The 19526-nt window shown below is 43.9% G+C and overlaps 1 protein-coding gene across 4 annotated transcripts in view; it reads left to right on the top strand.

Moving 5' to 3' along the window:
* Positions 1-19526, top strand: part of BTG3 (BTG anti-proliferation factor 3) — a 40830-nt gene that overhangs the window by 4524 nt on the left and 16780 nt on the right. Inside the window, exon 2 of one of the 4 annotated variants that reach the window (XM_068270570.1) lies at positions 12081-12229. The exons of 1 other annotated variant lie outside the window; for it this stretch is intronic. The gene's annotated coding sequence lies outside the window, so the exon portion shown is untranslated. Of the gene's footprint in view, positions 1-12080; positions 12230-17807; positions 17894-19526 lie in introns of those variants that run through there. 2 more of the 4 variants (XM_068270567.1, XM_068270569.1) reach the window with 2 other exon arrangements.

Here is a 19526-nt window from a genome sequence, read left to right as displayed (position 1 = left end):
GCAAAATAGATCAGCAGGGCTGCCAGGCAACTGGTATTGTTTTGAAAGGAAATAAATATAGCTGCCTGCCTCCATATACCTCAGGCGCTCACTACAGTTCTCCTTTAAGGAAGGGGAAAAAATGAAATCCTGATTTATTTATTTTTCCCCACAATCCTTCAGGGCAAAGGTGAGACGTAACTCCTCACAGGAACAGACAGCACTTACCCTATAAAAAAAGTCACATGGTTAGTCCACCCTCAGTGCTGTTTGTTCCTGCGTCCAGGCAGGTCGGCATCTCCCCTCTGGGTGAAGCCTGTGTGCTGGGCTGCAGGTGGATCTCTCTGGGTGGCTGAGACTGTGGTACTGAGGCAGTCTGGCCATGCGCCCCAGGCTGGAGCTTTCCTGGGGTTTGCCTACCTTTCTCTCCCGCTTCCAGGGAGAGCAAGAGTGGAAGGCGTGGGTTCTCCTTGGCGGCCTTGCGGCGGAGTGAGCAGGACGGAGGTAAGCCGGCGGCCATGTGCAGCGTGGAGCGCATTGCGGCCATTAGGACGCTTAGCCGCGTCCGGATGCGTACTTTCCGGCGGGTATGCCGTAGGTAACAATTTGTAGTGCTGGCTCATTACTCTCTCTGCAGCTTCCGGGCCGCCACTCATCCATTCGCGGCAGGCCAGATATGTTTAAAGGGGAAGCTGCCCGGACCTGTAGCACTGTTGCTCAGAGAGAGTTTTTCCTGCGCTGGATGTGTCAGCTGGAAGCATGTCAGACGCTGAGAGGATTGAGAGCAACCAGGCCGCCCAAAAGGTGAGATAATGGTTTCTCTTTCTGGGCTGATTGTGCTATATGTGTGAGCAGAGTTACATGCCTTGTTGTGTTGTTGTTTATGCCAATACTAAGGCTTCTGCTAAATCTGCTGCTGCTGCAGATAAGCATAGGCATCCTCCTAATGATAAAACATGCCCTTTGTGCAATTTTATGTTGCCCTATGCAAAAACTCTGTCAGTTGTGCATACAGAGGGTTGTAGGGGAGGAGCCGGGTCACTCTGTTCAGGGTACATTGAATCCTTTAGAGAGGTGATTAATGCTTCATTGGAATCAATTAAGTCCTCATTATTGAATGCTAATCCATCCACTTCTCAGGTTGCTGTATTTGGAGTATCTGTGACTGAAGTTGATATTAGTCAGGCTGAGTTTGCAGCTAGTTCTGAGGATTCAGACGCTAGAGAAATAGAATCTGAATCTGTTTCAAAGTTTAAATTCTGTATTGAGGATGTGGTAGCTGTTTTGTTCATTATCAATTATACAAAGCTGAAGGATACACTTAAAAGGTGGATGTTTATTTGAAAAGGTCTTGGGAGGCTAGTGTGGCTATGTTTAGGCTGGCTTTTACCTCTACATGTGTGGCCACAACTTTGGAGCTGTGGATTATTCAGCTCAAAGCTAACATACTGGCTGGTGCACCTGTTTAGCAATTGTTGAGTTCTATTGCTATTATTTAAACTGCTGCATATTTAGCAGATACTTCTGCTGAAGCAATTAGGTTTACAGCCAGGTCCATTGCTCTAATGTTTCTCTTAGAGCCTTGTGGCTTAAAATATGGGATGGTAATATCTCATCCAAAAACAGGCTGTGTGGTGTCCCTCTTTCAGGTGAATTGTTGTTTGGTCCAGAGCTGGATTCAGCTCGAATAAAAATAAAGTTTTGCTTAAACAGAAGACTGGTAACAATTTTTTCGTAAGCCAAGGAGTGATCAAAAGGATGCCTCTAAGGATGAAAGTAAAGGCAGGAGGTGGACTTTTGACAAGTCCAGGAAAGGGGGGGTCTAAAGCTCTAGAGACCCAGTCAGAATCCCAATGACTCGTGTCAGGTGGTGGGAGGAAGGCTAAGATACTTTCTCTTAGGTGGGCAAAAGTGGCAAAAAATCCATTTATTCTCTAGACAATAATGTTTGGTTTCCAAATAGTTTGCCCTTCCTCCACCATCAAGATTTGTGATCTCAAAGGCCCTAAGAGATCCCACTCTGTTTCCAGAGATTTTGAGCATATTGCAGAACATGCTAAGACAGAATTAATAATAATAATAATAATAATACTATTATTATTGATTTATAAAGCGCCAACATATTCCGTGGAGCTGTACAAAGTAATGGAATTCATCCTGTGCCTGATTCTGAACCTAACAAACCTGAGTTGGTTTATGAAAAAATTTCGGATGGAATCAGTAAGGGAGTTATTGTTTCCAGAAGCCTTTATGGCATCTCTGGAACTAAGAGATGCATATTGGCATGTGCCGATTCACCAAAAATCACAAAAATTCCTAAGTTTTGCAGTGAGAATAAATGGGATGGTAGAACACTACCAGTTTGTTTGCCTCCTGTTTGGGATGACTTCTGCCCCAAGAATGTTCACAAAAATTCTGGGAGAAGCATTAATTCCGTTAAGGGAACAATCGATTTTAACCATTCCGTATTTAGACGACTTGCTTATTCTAGGAAGTTCAGCAGAACAGCTGAAAAGCCATTTGAATCTGGTATCGGAACATCTCCGATCCCTAGGTTGGATCATCAACCCAGAGAAGTTCTCTCTAATTCCAAGTCAGAGAACTCAGTTTCTTGGCATGCTAGTGGATTCAGTAAAACAGATGATTTTCCTTCCTCCCAAGAAGATTCTGAAGAGAAGTTTGGCAGTGAAATCATTACAAGGGGGAAGACAGTTTCCCTAAGAACGATTTTGTCGGTGTTTGGGTTAATGTCATCTACGATGGGGGCAGTTCCCTGGGCATTAGTGCATATCAGGAAGATACAGAGGTTCCTCCTAGAAAATTGGGACGGTCGTCCACAAACATTAGATTTCAAAGTCAAAATCCCTCAAACTGTGTGTTGTCTCTGCAATAGTGGTTGGAGGAATCCTACCTTGTGAAGGGCAGGCCTTGGAAGGGGCCTGTAGACAACGTAATAACTACGGATGCAAGCGCCTGGAGCTGAGGAGCTCATATAGCTCACAGAGCCTTTCAGGGGAAATGGACAAAATCAGAGTCTCAAACGTTATCCAATTGAAAGGAATTAACAGTAGTAAGGCTGGCTTTATTTCAGGTGCAATCGATACTGTTGCAGTCCAATGTTCTGATCCAGTCGAATAACGTTACGGCAGTAGCGTTTATCAACAAACAGAGAGGCACGCGATTCCTGTTGTTGCGGGAGGAAGCGGAGGACATCTTGTTTTGGGCAGAAAAGAATGTGTCATCCTTGAGAGCTGTTCATCTCAAGGGAACACTCAATATAGATGCAGACAAACTGAACAGAAGCAGGATTCTGTCATCAGAATGGTCTCTAAACAAGGAGGTGTTTTCGCAGACATCATAAAACGACGGGGAACACAGTCAATCGATCTGTTTGCAACAGAAGACAATACCCAGATTCAGACTTTTTTCTCTCTCAATCCAAGAGATCAAAGCCGGGGGGTGAATGCGTTCATTCAAGAGTAGAACTTTCCACTTCTGTTTGCATTTCCTCCTCTCAATTTGATTCCGGCGGTCATCAGCAAATGGAGAGGTTGTCAAAATTGGATGATTTTGATAGCACCTTGGTGACCGAGAAGGAGCTGGTTTTCAGCTCTCAGGAGGTTAGCATCAGAAGACCCTTGGAGACTTCCTTGCAGGCCGGATCTACTGCTACAAGGGAACCTGTGGCATCCGCATCCAGGCAGATTGAATCTGTTAGTCTGGATCTTGAATTAGCCTTACTCAAAAAGTTGGGAGTATCTGAGAAGGCAGCCTCTACATTGGTTACTAGCTGTAAGGAAGTTACTAGGAGGATCTATCTGAAATACTGGAAGACTTTCCATCTTTGGTTATCTGGCTCTGAGTTTGATAGCTTGTCAGTCCCAGCAGTCCTGGTTTCTCCAGGACGGTTGGGATAAAAATATTTCTGTGAGTACGCTTAAGGTGCAGATTGCTACCTTATTTGCCTTTTCAGGTATCCCCTTGTCTTCCTCTCCAATACTGAGATTTCGGAAGGCTCCATCTAGGAAACTGCACGTTTACAAGCCATACGTTTATCCTTGGGATTTATCGTTCGTATTAGAGGGGCTGTCCAAAGGTCCTTTTGAGCCGCTAGGGGACAGTTCTTTTAAATTTCTTACATTAAAGACGGTATTTTTAGTAGCCATCACTACAGCCAGAAGGGTTAGTGAGCTACAGGCCTTGTCTATGAAAAGTCCTTATTTTCAGGATAGGTTAGTATTACAGATGGATCCAAAGTTTTGTCCAAAAGTTATGTCTAGGTTTTACAGGTCGCAGGATATTATTTTGCCTACCTTCTGTGTGAATCCAAGTTGTGGAAAAGAGAGGATTTTTCACTCATTAGATGTTAGAAGATGTGTTCTGGAATACTTGAACAGAGCTGCAGATGTCAGGAAGACAGATTCCTTATCTGTTTTATTTCAGGGAAAACTGTAGGTCAGAGAGCTTCGAAATCTACTATAGCTAATTGGATTAGGTTAGCTATTATAGAAGCTTTCAGAGTTATGGGAAGTGAGGCTCCTGCCTCATTTAAAGCTCACTTTTCTAGAGCTAGGGCAGCTTCTTGGGCTAATAATGCAGGGGCTTCGCCTGAGCAAATATGTAAAGCAGCAACGTGGCCAAGCTTTTCTACGTTCATCTGTCATTACCGAATTGATGCAATGTCTGCACACGACCAGGCGGTTGGTAGAAACGTTCTCCAAGCATTGGTCCCACCCTGAGGTTGTATTACTTGTTAATCGTCTCACCTTTGCCCTGAAGGATTGTGGGGAAAAAGCAGAGTTAGTACCTGCTAACGATGTTTTCAACAATCCTTCAGGGCAACGATCCCACCCGGGTGTTAATTGTCTGTGTCTGATAGTTGCACGGTTATGGGTTAGTGGAATGTTCACCTGTCGGGTACTTGGCTAAACGCACTGAGGGTGGACTAACCATGTGACTTTTTTTATAGGGGAAGTGCTGTCTGTTCCTGTGAGGAGTTACGTCTCACCTTTGCCCTGAAGGATTGTTGAAAACATCGTTAGCAGGTACTAACTCTGCTTTTCTCTTAATTTCAGCCCACACCTTCCCTTCCACCTTCCTCCAGTGAAGGCGTGATTTGGACTCCAGGGCTTTTGGACAGTGCAGGGATGCGTTTGATAGTCCAGAGCAGGGTAGGGAGCCAGATGTGGCTCTTTTGATGGCTACATCTGGCTACAAGTTAGGGGTTGATAAACTAAGTTACTCTGCTAAAGCAGCGCCGCTTAGTGTGACAGCGCAAGTAACATTTTCAAAGTAGGCACGCTACTGCTGTAGCATGCACTACTAACTTACTCACACTCCCCCCAAAACTAACAGCTACTCCAATTGTCCCACTCTGGACTCTGTCAGGTCCAGTGACTTTGTAGGATGAGATCCCCGCACTTCGACTGGCCCATTCGGCTGCCTGTCACATGACATGCAGCCCAATTGGGCCAAAGTGTGGGGATCTCATCCTACAAAGTGAATTAACCCCCAAGTCAGCTAGCTAACTGTACAAGCTGTTAGTCGGTATTTCTCCTGTCTGGCTCTCAGGGAATTTGCTGATGTTGCTGAAACCCAAGAGAAGCTGAAGACATGTCTGACACTTCCTCTGCCCGGAGGATCAACTATGTACACATCACCATGACAACAGGGATGTGATCCCTCTGCTGCGCATGCGCACTGTCCCAGTTTGAAACCTATTGTATGGCTCTTGGGGAACTACATTTTAACCACTTCAGCCTACAGTGTTTTCACTTTATGCATCCGAGCAACTGGCACCTCCCATTCGTTCGCCATTAACTTTCACTACTTATCACGCTGAAATGATCTATATCTTGTTTTTTTTTCTGCCACCATTTAGGCTTTCTTTGGGTGATACATTTTGCTAAGAATTATTTTATTCTAAATCCATTTTAACAGAAAGAAATTGAAAAAATTCATTATTTCTGAGTTTTTGGCCATTACAGTTTGAAATTCATACATGCTACCGTAATTAAAACCCATGTATTTTATTTGCCCATTTGTCCCGGTTATTACACCATTTAAATTATGTCCCTATCACAATTTATGGCGCTGATATTTTATTTGGAAATAAAGGTGAATTTTTTTCAATTTGCGTCCATCACTATTTACAAGCTTATAATTTAAAGAATTATAGTAATATACTCTCTTGACATGCATATTCAAAAAGTTCAGACCCTTAGGTAACTATTTATGTTGTGTTTTTGTTTTTAATTAAAATTTTATTTGGGTAATTTTTGGTGTGGGAGGTAAACAGTTAATTTTAAATGTAATATTGTGTTTAATTAAAAAAATGCATGTGGGTGTAGTCTTACTATTTGGCCACAAGATGACCACAGTCAAAAAGCCTGGAAGCGAAAGTTCTTGCTTTCAGGAGACTTGAGTGGTTAAAATATGTGGCGTTTATGGCTCGCTCAGTAGGCCTGAAAGATAAATCGAAATCGCGATCACCAAGATCACAATTTCAGGATCGTCAAAGCGGCGAATATCGCGATCACGTCATTTCCACAAGAGGAAGTTTGAAGAAGCGCCTTCAAACTTTCCCAAAGTCCCAGTGCCCGCAGCATTGGACATACCTTCCATCCTCTATCGCCCTCTGCCGCCTCTTGTGCTTGGCAAAACTTCAGTTTCCTGTATGTCACATGATATACAGGAAGTATGCCGTGCATTAGAGCGTGCAGGAGGCAAAGTGGATAGACGGGCATCACTGGACTCGTGCTTGAAGCTATGTCCACAACTGATGCAACTTGGGGGACAGAGGAGGCACAGAGAGAGACAGTGTGGGCACAGAGAAAGACACAGAGGGGGCACAGAGAGAAACAGTGGGCACAGAGACACAAAGGAGGCAAGAGAGAGACCCAGAGAAGGCATGAAAAGGCAAAGGGGGCACAATGAGAGATGGGGACAGAGGGGGAACAGACAGGCACAAAGGGGGGGAACAAAGCTTGATTTGAAGGAAATCGTGAATCAAATCGAAATCGTAATTTTGGACAGAAATCGCTCAATTCAATTTTTCCCTAAAATCGTTCAGGCCTATCGCTCAACCAAAAAGGTTCCTGACCCCTGGTCCAGAGAGTCCTAATAGCAGCCACATAATTGTAGGTGTTGCAGTAAAGATGAAAACCCATCGGCTAGAAACCCACTAGGAGCGCTTTTTAAGCACTAGTGATTTGAAAAAGCTCTCACTAATGCAATGCTATGGGGGATTTTTTAAAAATCACATCCCTCTAGTGGGATCACACCCATAGCAATACATTAGCAAGAGCTTTTAAAATCAAAAAGCACTCAGAAAAGCGCTCCTAGTGGGTTTCTGGCCATCCAGTTTTGCTGCCTCCATGTACTCCATGTACTTTGGTGCAGAGTGAGCCGATTAAAGGCTCACCCTTCTGCCGCTGAAATTTCGGGCCGCGTTAATTACTATTCCCCTCAGAGTCGTAGCAACGCGGAGGGAGAAGTAATTTGGGGTCCGGCAATCGCCAGATCCGCAGATTACCTGTGCGGGGGGCACGGACTTTGTTGCTATAGCCATGCCAAACTCTGTGTACCCCAGAAGCCCTGCCTCAAAACAAATACTGCCTATCTGTTATAGGCTGTGTATGTGGCAGCTGGAGTGTTACATGTGAGGGTTTGGAGGTTTGTTCCCGATCTAAGCCTCAGCTGTATCATTTACCTCCCCGCCTGTCAGATTACCACAGCACATTCCTCAGAATCTGGCTGCTGCACGTGAAAATTACAAACCTTTCCAGGAACTGCTGTGCTGAATCTGAAGAAGCAGAACATCAGCCTTGTCTTATAAAATGGCCTAAAAGCCGGCCACATGGTTTCTGTGTGCCTTGGGGCCTGTACACACTGAAAATCGCCAAGCGCATACACAATGGGATTGTAAAAGGGCATACTTGCGTTTTAGCTTGTGTTTTTCAATGTGTTTGCCTTGCGAATTGGCTAAAAGTTCTTCAATTGGCAGTTGCAAGGTCTCCTGGGATTGGACCTTGAAGTCTGATTTCTTAAACTGAGGAGTCTGACTCGGATGATTTTTGTACAAAATCCACAGCCCTGGTAAGTATTAAGGTGGCCGCACACCATACAATTTTTTAAATATCTGTTCAATTTAAGAATTACAATCAATTTTTCTAAATGATTGTAACATTTCAAAAATCTGACCAATGTACCACACACCTATCTTCAATTTTTCCCCAATTATGATAAAAATGATTGGAAACTCTGAGAAAATTGCTGGGGTGTGGTTATTAATAAACTGACAATCTAACACACACCATACAATCTTTAGAAAGATTGAAGAAAAATATCTGGCATTCCAGATCGATAAAAATCGAAGAAAACGGGAAATCCGATCGGATTTTTCAGTCGAATGAAAACAAAGCTTTCGATCTTTTTCGGGAGATCCGATCATTTTTATCGAATTGCCGTAAAATCTGATCATTTTATTGTATCGTGTGTGTGGCCACCTTCAGACTAAGGAGTTGGAGTCGGAGCCATTTTGGGTACCCGGAGTTGGTGGTTTCATAAACTGAGGAGTCGGGAGCTTTTTGTACCGACTCCACAGCCCTGGATTTTTCAAACGTAGCTCTCAAAAATCGCATCTCACCACTCTGTACGGTTCATCACGTTTTTCATTATTTTTAAAAAGGCTTTGCAATTGACAAAATGCATGTGGTTATAAAAGCACAACGCAGCCCGTGTGTACAGGCCCTTCATGGTGGGTCAGTTTCACAAGAATTTTGAGCGAAATGAATTACAGCACGTTTCGGTAGACTTTCCTTTTCTATGTTCCTAGCGTCTTCTCTCATGGTTTAGCTTGGCTACATCATGACTCAGTAAAGCCCTCTTAGGCCCAGTGCACACCACGTAATCGCAGACGCACAGCGCATTTTGAAGTGATTTTTCAGAGCGATTCTAGGCATGTGCAGAGCGATTTTCTTATCATGCCTAATGATTTTTGGAGCATATTTTGGTGTAGCATCTTCTATTTTTTGTTACAGTAGAGCTGTAACTGAACAGCTTCTGTAACAAAACCGCTTGGAAAATCTGATCTAGCGATTTTTCACTTTCCTATATTTAACATTGATTCAGAGTCACCTCAGAAAACCGCAAAAATGCTGCAGGACCAGAGTTTACGTTTGGGAAAAAAATGATTCGCTCTGGTGTGCGTCATCCCATTGAAATACATTAGCCAATCGCTTTTCAAAGCGCAAGAGTTTATAAAAACTCTCAGAAGCGCTCTTGCGGTGCACCAGCCCTTAGAAATGGCCATATGGTGTGTTGTATGAAAAAAAACCTTTTTCCTGTGATGTTTGTTGTGGTGGATGTAAGTGTGACAGATTGAGCGCTGCTTGAAAGCCACTGACTGAGGCCTCCCTGTGTGTCAACACTTACATAGGGGAAGCACAGACCAAGGTAACCTTTTCTGCACATTCTTTGTAACATTACCTGAAGCACGGGAGGTCCGTGGACAATGCCTAAAGGCAATATTTACAGATAAGGTGGTGTCGGTGCTTAGATCACAAGTGACCTTTCAGAACTCCCAATATAGCAACCATTAAGCTAGTGCGCACTTAAGCGGACCTGAACTTGGAACTTCCTCTCTGCTCTAAAAGATAAGCATCAGCATTATAACCTTTAAAGAGAGACTGAACCCAATAAAAATAGTGCTTTTATTTACCATTCCTCTTCTGCCATTTCAGCCGAGATGAATCGCCGCATTCCTGTGGCGTAACAAGGTCTTTAGCAGCCCGAAATTCCCTGGCCAAAAATCCTCCGTTACTTCCTGGAGGAGGCGGAGCTTTTTGCTGTGAAAGAAGACTGAGGGGCGGGGAGAGGCAGCGATCAGCGCTGATTGACTGTACTGGAGGCGGAGCTACAGCTCAAAGCTCTGCCTCCCCGGACAGCAAAATCCACGACTTTGAAAGTCGTGGAAATGTTATGATTTTATCAATAGTCGTCCTTTAACTCTGGATTGCTGGTTTTCAGTTTATTGTTCCATGTGACTGACTCAATAAGGGCTGGCTCTCACAGGCTTCTGCGCAATGGTAAAAGTGATGTAAGCAGCTGGCAACGAAAGCAGCCTTTAAAAATGAACAACCGTTGTCCATTCAAAGGAATGGAATAGGTTTGGGGTTTTTTGTGTGTTTTTTTTTTTTTTTTTTTTTTTTGAGGGACAGGTAGAACGGTTTGCATCTGTGTAAACCAGGGGTCCCCAAACGTTTTGAGTCGAGGGCCGGGTCAACAAGTCTTTGCGGGCCAGACAGTGAAGCATACCCAGGTGACAACCTGCAGTGGACAGTAGTGTCACCTGATGTGGAATCTGATTGGAAACTAGTGAATGACTGCTTTCTGGCTTCCATGTGGATGGGTGGAGCCAGCACTGCTATTCTATATGCAGACCACCAATATTTAAAGATGTAGCTGACCGCATCTATATGTAATACATTTTGTGTGTGGGGGGGCCGGTAAAAAAGCCTCTGGGCCACATTCGGCCCGCGGGCCTTAGTTTGAGGACCACTGGTGTAAACGATGCATTCAGGGCTGTGGAGTCAGAGCAAATTTTGGGTACCTGGAGTCTGAGTCTTTGGTTTCATAATCTGAGGAGTCAGAGTTGGAGTCGGATGATTTTTTTTTCACAGTCCTGGTAAGTCTCCACAGTCCTGGTAAGTATGAGGAGTCGGAGCAATTTTGGCCGAACACACTGAAACCAGCGCAGGAGATTTGGACGCAGCCGGCGCCACCATATCCCGTAATGGGATTTACGGCTATAGCCGGCACGGAGTAAGTTCAGCGCCGTCAGACGGATCTGAAGTTACTTTTAAAACATAATTTGGCTTCCAGCAATTGCTGGAAGCCGAATTATTTCATTCCCCACCATCCATGGCGGCCTGGAGGGGGAATAGTATTTAATAAGGCCGGGACTTGTGCAGCAGCAGGATCAGCCATATACCGGCTGTATCCTTCTCCCAAGTCTCCTGCACTGTTATCTCTCGTACGCATTTTGGCTACCTGGAGTCGGTGATTTCATAAACTGAGGAGTTGGAAGATGGATCGGGGAACCTCCTTCTATGGGAGGCGTTGCTGTGAGGTTCCCTGATACATTGTCCGGGGAGTATTTAGCTTATAGAATGCACTTGAAAGACGATTCTGATATATGGAACACACCTGATAGGACTTGCTGGATCTTCTGGTGCCAGAGATCACAGGATGCCTTCAGAGGCCTAGTGAAGTCCATCACTTGATGGGTGGGAGCTATTTTGGTGACACAGTATAAGGAAAGGAGGTATAGGTGTGTGCGTGTACAAAACCCTGTGGCAGTGGTTAGTGTGGAACACAAGAATAGTCCCCTGCTTTCTGTAGGTTGCGAGTTGGCTTGTGAGCAGCACCTGGTAGTTTCAGGTGCCTGTGAAGCAAGCGTTGGTGTGAGGCATCTGTCACATGAGTCAGTGACCTGGGGATTTCTATGTTCTCAGGCCATGTGAATGAAGTGCTGAATGTGAAAGGAAGAGTTTGGTGACTCAACAGGATGATTTCATTGCCTCCAGAGGGTGAAATATTACACTGTAATTAGTTACCAGACCAGAGCCCATACATCGGGAGGCTGCACGTGGACTTCTGTTTCCGACTAACACGTATAGAGCAACCGAATCCAGCTTGTTTCTGGTTACACCGTACAACGTCACCAGGAACTGAGCGCACACATTGCTCCCAGGGACATAACTGCAGCCAGAGGGGCAGAGGTTGTATCTAAACTATTTTTTATTTATGGTTTTGCTTAATTTAGTCACCCTACCCAGTGACCACATGACTAGGTAGCTCAAAGGACAACTGAAGTGAAAGATATGGAGGTTGCCATATTTATTTCCTTTTTAAGCTATACCAAATTACCTTGCTCTCCTGCTGTTCCTCTGCCTCTAATAGATTTTGGCCTCAATTCACTAAGATTATCTCCTGTCTTTAATAACTCTTCTAGAGTTGTTACCATGGTGATAAGGCATGTAGTATTCAGGAAACATTTTACCTCAGGCAAACCTAAAGTTAACTCTTCTGTCTTTCAGGTTAACTCTCCAATCCTTAAAATAACTTCACAGTTAAAGACAGGCTGTTTATTAACTGCGTGTGAAAATAACTACAGAGGAGGTAAATTAACTACAGAGGAGGTAACTTAAGGAATGAAGAGATAAGATAACTCTCTCACTGTGTGGAGGTAAGTTTTCTCTTGCCTTATCTCCAGCATGATCTTAGTGAATTGAGGCCATAGACCCTTAACAAGCATGCAGCAGATCAGATGTCAGATCTGACAAGATTAGCTGCATGCTTGTTTCTGGTGTTATTCAGACACTACTGCAGCCAAATAGATCAGCAGGACTGCCAGTCAACTGGTATTGTTTAAAAGGAAATGAATATGGCAGCCTCCATATCCTTTCTGCTTCAGTTGTCCTTTTAAAGAGGAACTTCAGTGAATATAATGTAATAAAAAAAAAGTGCTTCAATTTTACAATAATTAAATAAAAAGGATTTAGTCAGTGTTTGCCCATTTTCAAAATCTTTCCTCTCCCTGATTTACATTCTGACATTATTACATGACATTTTATTGCTGGCAGGTGATGTCAGTGGAAGGAGATGCTGCTTGCTTTTTTTGGCAGTTGGAAACGGCTGTTATTTCCCAGAATGCAACGAGGTTCACAGACAGGAAACTGTCAGGACTATCACACTGTGGGAGGAGTTTCACCACAATATCAGCCATACAGAGCCCACTGATGATCCATTTGTGAAAAGGAAAAGATGTCTCATGGGAAAGGGGGCACCAGCTACTGATTGGGATGAAGTTCAATTCTTGGTTACAGCTTCTCCTTAAGGCTTATCTGGATTAGACACATGCTTGTTTCAAGTGTGTGATTAAGATACTACTGCAGCCAAAGAGATCAGTAGGACTGCCAGGCAACTGGTGGTATTTAACATGATCTAAATATGGCAGCTACCATATACCTCACATCAGGTGTCCTTTAAGGGACGTGCACCGTGCAATTGGAAAGTCAAGTATTTACAGGTGCACAGCTTGCAGCAGGACTGTGGAGTCGGAGCAATTTTAAGTACCTGAAGTCGGAGTTGGAGTTGATTTTTGTACCGACTCCACAGCCCTGGCTTACAGGCACGCTGTTCTGTCTATAGCAGCACATTGGTTTAAGGCCCCGTTCGCATCACAAACGCGGATGGCCATGCGTGCGGACGCACGCCATCCGCGTTTGTGTGCGTTGCGTGGCTGATCCCATCACTGAAAAGTGAATGGGACAGCCATGCGTTTTTACAAAAAATGCGTGCAGCATGCGTTCCCGGACCGCACAGGTCCGGAACGCATGCAGTGTGAACATCAGACAGTGCACTCTATGCACTGTCTGATGTCGTGCGTGTCGGCCACCAGCACGCATTTCCAAAACGCGGCTGAAAACGCCTGCAGTGTGAACGGGGCCAACTGAAATGAGCATATGGAGGCTGCCATATTTATTCTCTTTTTAATAATAGTAGTTGCCTGACATCCTGCTGATTTTTCATCCATCAGATTCTAAATCACACACCTGAAACCAGCATGTGTCAAGTCCAAACTTCAAACATCTGTTCTGCATGCTTGTTCAGGGTGTATGGCTAATAGTATTGGAGGTAGAGGACTGCAGGACAGCCAGGAAACTGGTATTGCTAAACAGGAAATGGGGTAGCCTCCATATTCCTCTCACTTCAGGTGTTCTTTAACTTGAGTATGATGGAGTTCCCTACCTCCGCACCAGGAATTGGTCATTAGTAACATTGTGATATTCGTTTAGTGTACTGTATATAAATCTATAACCCGCTATACAGTACAGTGCAGGAGGAACATTAGGGCAAAACAGCATGATAGTCCAGACACTTCTTGGATCAGGGCGTAACTAGACTTAACAGGACCCCCCCCCCCCCCCCTGGAAAATTATAGCATTTGGTCCCCGCACCCCATGCGGGTCACATGATCAGGAGCCGGCGAATGGCTGCAGAGTGTTCTGCTGTAAAGCAGCGTTTGGAAGCAGGAGAAAATTACACACTCTACTGCACACACTTTTGTGAGCGAACAAGGAGGTTTTTTGCTAATTGGCTGCACTTGCGGTTGAGTAGAGGGAGGAGGGGCCCCCCAAAGCCTCAGTCCCCCCTGCAATGGCGGGGGTTGCAGGGGTGATTGTTACGCCAATGTCTTGGATCCTCGTAGTGCCCAACTTTCCAGCTCTTGTTCTCTGTTCATCTGTTGAGCCGCAGCACTGACCGCAATGAGATTTGTCTCCGCACGAGGGGGGCCAGTTCATGAAACCACCGACTCAGATTCCAGGTACCCAAAATTGCTCCAACTTCTCAATTCCAACTCCACAGCCCTGATTTTTGTACCCTCTCCATATCCTTGCTAGGGCTGTGGAGTCAGGGGGGAGGAGTTAGAGACAGCAATTTTGGTACTCATCGGTGGTTTCATAAACTCGAAAGATTTATTTCTTATTTTTTGTACTGACTCCACAGCCCTGGTGTCTATGCAGTACTGCAGGTAATAGAGGAAGCCGCAGCGTAGCCATGCTGCTTTATCACAAACCTTCTGTTACCTCCGCTAGCCCTCAGACTGTTTATTCCATTGTGCTGCTTCCTGTGATGTAAGCACGCAGGATATTTTTCCATTGTTCCATGCTTGCATTCCTGGCCACTGTAGGTCACATTTTATTCTGTCCGTGTTCTAAGTCTATGTACAGATGTGTGAAAATGGGTTTAATTGTTGCATGCATTGGAGACTCAATGGGGAGAAATAGCAGCTCATCCAAAACCAGGCTGCACCTGAATGACTCAACAGCAAGAGGTGTGCAGAGCCACTTAAAGTGAACCTCTAGACTAAAAATTGACTCAGCATCACTGGAAAGGCCTGGTGTTTCTTTAACAGTTTCACAGCATCAGAACTTTTTTTTCTCTTATACAAGCCTCATTTTTAGCTGCACAGAAGAAAACTGACCAGGCATTTTTCCCCTAATGCTGTGCAAAGCATGATGGGATTTCTGATGTTGTTCTCGTTCTGCTGTTTTGGTGCAATTTTTTTTTGTTTTACATTTTGAATTTGACATTTGAAGCCTAGCGTGTGCAGCTGGGAGGGGTAATCAGGACACAGGACAGTTGGAACTGTGTCTCATGCTTCCTGTCACCTCCTTTCAACCAAAAAGATGGCTGCCCCCATGAATCACAAACATTTACCTGTTCTTTTAAAACGGGGTGGGTAAGAGATTATATTACCTATCTATTCTAATTAACATAACTAATGTAACTTAATGACAGTATGTTTGTTTAGGCTGAAGTTCTCCTTTAAAGGCATAAATGCAACCAATTGTGTATCTGAAACGGGTGCTGGAAATTTACACCGACGGAGCATGTTAGCTTCCAAAACAGTTTGCATGCAAAAAAAAAAAAATTGTATAAGACCCTACCACCGACGTGAGGTCATACCATTGGAATTTTGTAAAGGGCAATGCTTCTGTTTCAATGGGCAGCACAGATGTAGATATCTCATCCGCATGAGGGGATTGATGAACTGGGAATTAATTTTTTTTTTTTTTTTTTTTTTTTGTAGCCACATAACATAAGGCCTAGATTGCACACTTGTCAAGCAGTTCAGGCTGCCGGCCACAAGTGGCATTCGTCTGCAATTACGTGGTTTGGTAAGGCCCCATACACACATCAGACCATAGTCTTTTGAAACTGAAAGATCACAGACCAATTTTACCCCCTTCCATGTAGTATGAGAGCCATACCTACACAATCTTTTCTATGGAGCTGAACTCCCCATCAGAAAAAAAATCTTTGCAAGATGCTGCACACACAGATGCTGTACAGACACAAAGGATCAGTATCTGCAAAAGATCTGTTCCTGCAAAAGATCTGTTCCTGCAAATTGCAATGATAGTCTATGAGATCTGCAGATCATCATACACACATGATTTAACTGACATTCATCTGCAGATCAGATCCACCAGGATGGATTTTCAGATCTGCGGATGATTGCTTGATCTGCAGATGAATGTCAGTTAAATCATGTGTGTATGATGATCTGCAGATCGCATAGACTATCATTGCAATTTGCAGGAACGGATCTTTGGCAGGAACAGATCTTTTGCAGATACTGATCTTTTGTGTCTGTACAGCATCTGTGTGTGCAGCATCTTGCAGAGATTTTTTTTTTGATGTGGAGTTCAGCTCCATAGAAAAGACTGTGTAGAGTATGTCTCTCATACTACATGAAGGGTGGTAAGATTGGTCTGTGATCTTTCAGTTTCCAAAGACTATAGTCTGATGTGTGTATGAGCCTTAACACTGCACGTCTCACGTTTTACAGGCTGTAGTGTTACTCCGTGGTCTCATCTGAGGTCAGCAACCGCTGTGCACAGATGCAACTTCATGGGGGGGGCAACTATCCACCGCCCGCGCCGATCACTAGCAAGCACCCGGCTGGTGCAGCTGACAGGCAGGGAATACGCTGTTAGAAGCTGCTCATGGAAAAGAGGCCTTACAGTAATTGGCAGCACTGTTGCTGATAGGCAAGTGTTGAACGTTTCAGGGGATAGAAGGTCAGGAGAAGCTGAGGTTGGAAGGGTGAGGCAGGGCTGACTTTGCCACAAGGCGACAATTAGGCAAATGTATGGGACCAGGAAGAAGGTGTACTTACCTGGATTGGGAGAGCTTTCTAGGTACTAAAGTTTACTTTTGTTAGTTGCTCAGCGGTGTCTTAGTGGTGAGATCCGCCGCTTGTAATCAAAATTACGAGTACAGCTTGCTGGCCACGGCAGAGGAGGGTTAAAGAGGAACTCCAGTGTAAATAACGTAATGAAAAAAAGTATTTAATTTTTACAATAATTATTTATAAATGATTTAGTCAGTGTTTGCCCCCATTGTAAAATCTTTCTTCTACCTGATTTACATTCTGACATTTATCACATGGTGACATTTTTACTGCTGGCCGGTGATGTCTGTGGAAAGAACTGATGTGTTTTTGGCAGTTGGAAACAGCTTTTATTTCCCACAATGCAACATGGCTCCCACAGTGTGATGGCAGCACCATGGTCCTGACATCACACTGTGGGTGGGGTTTAACCACAATATCTGACATACATACCCCTTTGATGATCTATTCGAGAAAAGGTAAAGATTTCTCATGGGAAAGGGGCTATCGTCTACTGATTGGGATGAAATTCAGTCCTTAGTTACGGTTTCTCTTTAACTTACCCATGCTGCTTAATAGCCTTTGCGGTTCTCTCGCGTTCCCACATCAACATGCTTCCCTGCCTTCAAGGAAGCATGCGAGCGACATGGGAGTGCGATTGAACCGCATCGTCTATAGGTGGTGACTTGGGTAAGTTTACCCCCCTCTACCGCAGCGAGCAAGTTGTATTGATGATTTTGATTATGCGCGGTAGAGCTGAGTTTCTGCGTTCCCTGCTGCAACTGCATCTCTGACTTCGCATGCGTTTGGCCTAAGATTCACCGCAAGGCAACCATGATTATAATGGTCGTGTTATGTCTTCTCACCACTGTAATTCGATTCCTACGCATTTTTCCTGCATTTGGATTTGAGTCCATGGAAGCGCAAGAAAATCCCATGTCAAATGCGGATGTTGTGCCATGTGATTTTTTTTTTTTTTTTTTTTTCTTGCAATTTGCCTTGATTGTCTCAGCTGAGTGCAGAGCCTACTGATCCCACCCACTCCATGCCACTCCTCCATGCACCACACCCTCCTCCCTCCATAGCAACAGAAGACGTCCCTAGACTGGAGGCATCTGTGCAGCAGTGGGCCCAGACCCTGTATCCTGATCTTTGCAGACGTAAAACGTGTGTGTGTGTCTGTGTGTGTGTGTGTGTGTGTGTGTGTGTGTGTGTGTGTGTGTGTGTGTGTGTGTGTGTGTGTGTGTGTGTGTGTGTGTGTGTGTGTGTGTGTGTGTGTATCTCAACTGTCTGATAAAATCTTAGGTTAATTACATATAATCAAATCAGTGAATAAAGCTGTGGCAAATAATGGACAAACTAAGAAAGAAAAGGAAAACTAACTCAAATGTGTTTATCCTATGAAGGAAAGAGGGAACTGGTAGAAACAAAATGTACAACCTTTTTGTACAGGCAGTAGCTGCAAGTACTTTGAAAAGCACATGTACAGTAGCTGTGTTCCAGGTATTTGCTAGACAGCTGTCGATTATGAGGAGGAGGGTTACCAGTGTCCAACCACTCTCTACCACTACCTCTGTAGTTCACTCAATAAACGCTGAACAAGTATGCCGATCAGGTGTTTCTGACTGAAGTCTGACTGGATTAATCGTATGCTAGTTTCAGGTGTGTGATACACTACTGCAGCCAAAGAGATCAGTAGGACTGCCAGGCAACTGGTATTGTTTAAAAAGAAATATGTATGGCAGCCTCCATATTACTCTAAAGATGGCCCCACACGATGCAATAAAACGATATGATTTTATGGCAATGCAATAAATTTGATCAGATCGCCTGAAAAAATCGAACGCTTTTTTTTTTTTCTTTCAACTGAAAAATCCGGATTTCTCATGATTTTTTTTTTTTAATTGATACATTTTTTTGAAGATTGTATGGTGTGTGTTAGTCAATTTATTAACCATTTCTGCCGCCCGGACGTGAAGCTCACGTCCTGGCGGCTGCTCTGCTGCGGTGCCGCTCTTTGGCGCGCGCCCGTGGTGTCCCCCGGTAGCCCTGGGATCAGTGAATGGGAACATTGTTCCCAATCACTGATCCGTGTCACCAGCAGAAAAACCGAAGCGCTCTTACAAGAGGCTTCAGTCTTTCTGCACGTAAAATTTTCCGCATCCCCCTTGTGCTTCCGCTTAGCGAGCACTTGGAGGGAAAAACAAAAATCTCATCTGGCCAAATAGTAAAACTACATATACCGTACATATTTTTTATATTACAATTTACACATATAATAACATTAAAAATGTACTGTTTATTTCCCACACCAAAATATTACCCGAATAGAATTTTTAATGGAAAAAAAATTTACAATTTAAAAAAGACATTTAGTTACCTAAGGGTCTGAACTTTTTTAAATATGCATTTGAAGGGGGTATACTACGAACATTTTTAAAATTATAAGCTTGTAAATGGTGATGGATGCAAAACGGAAAAAATGCACCTTTATTTCCAAATAAAATATTAGCGCCATACATTGTGATAGGGACAAAATTTAAATGGTGTCATAACCGAGACAAACGGGCAATTAAAATACATAGGTTTTAATTATGGTAGCGTGGATTATTTTAAAGCTATACTGGCCGAAAACTGAGAGATAATGAAATTTTTTTTCTTATTAATCCTGTTAAAATGTATTTATAAAAAAATAATTCTTAAGGGGCCCATACACCTAACTATTTTCCCGCCGATATACGGCCGATTCGATCACAGTGATCGAATCGGCTGTGAAATCGCCGCGCACACCGCTGACAGA

This window comes from Hyperolius riggenbachi, chromosome 2 (assembly GCF_040937935.1).
Source record: "Hyperolius riggenbachi isolate aHypRig1 chromosome 2, aHypRig1.pri, whole genome shotgun sequence".
NCBI lineage: Eukaryota > Metazoa > Chordata > Amphibia > Anura > Hyperoliidae > Hyperolius > Hyperolius riggenbachi.
Note: the sequence above shows the minus strand (reverse complement) of the source record. Positions and strands in the feature narration are given on the sequence as shown.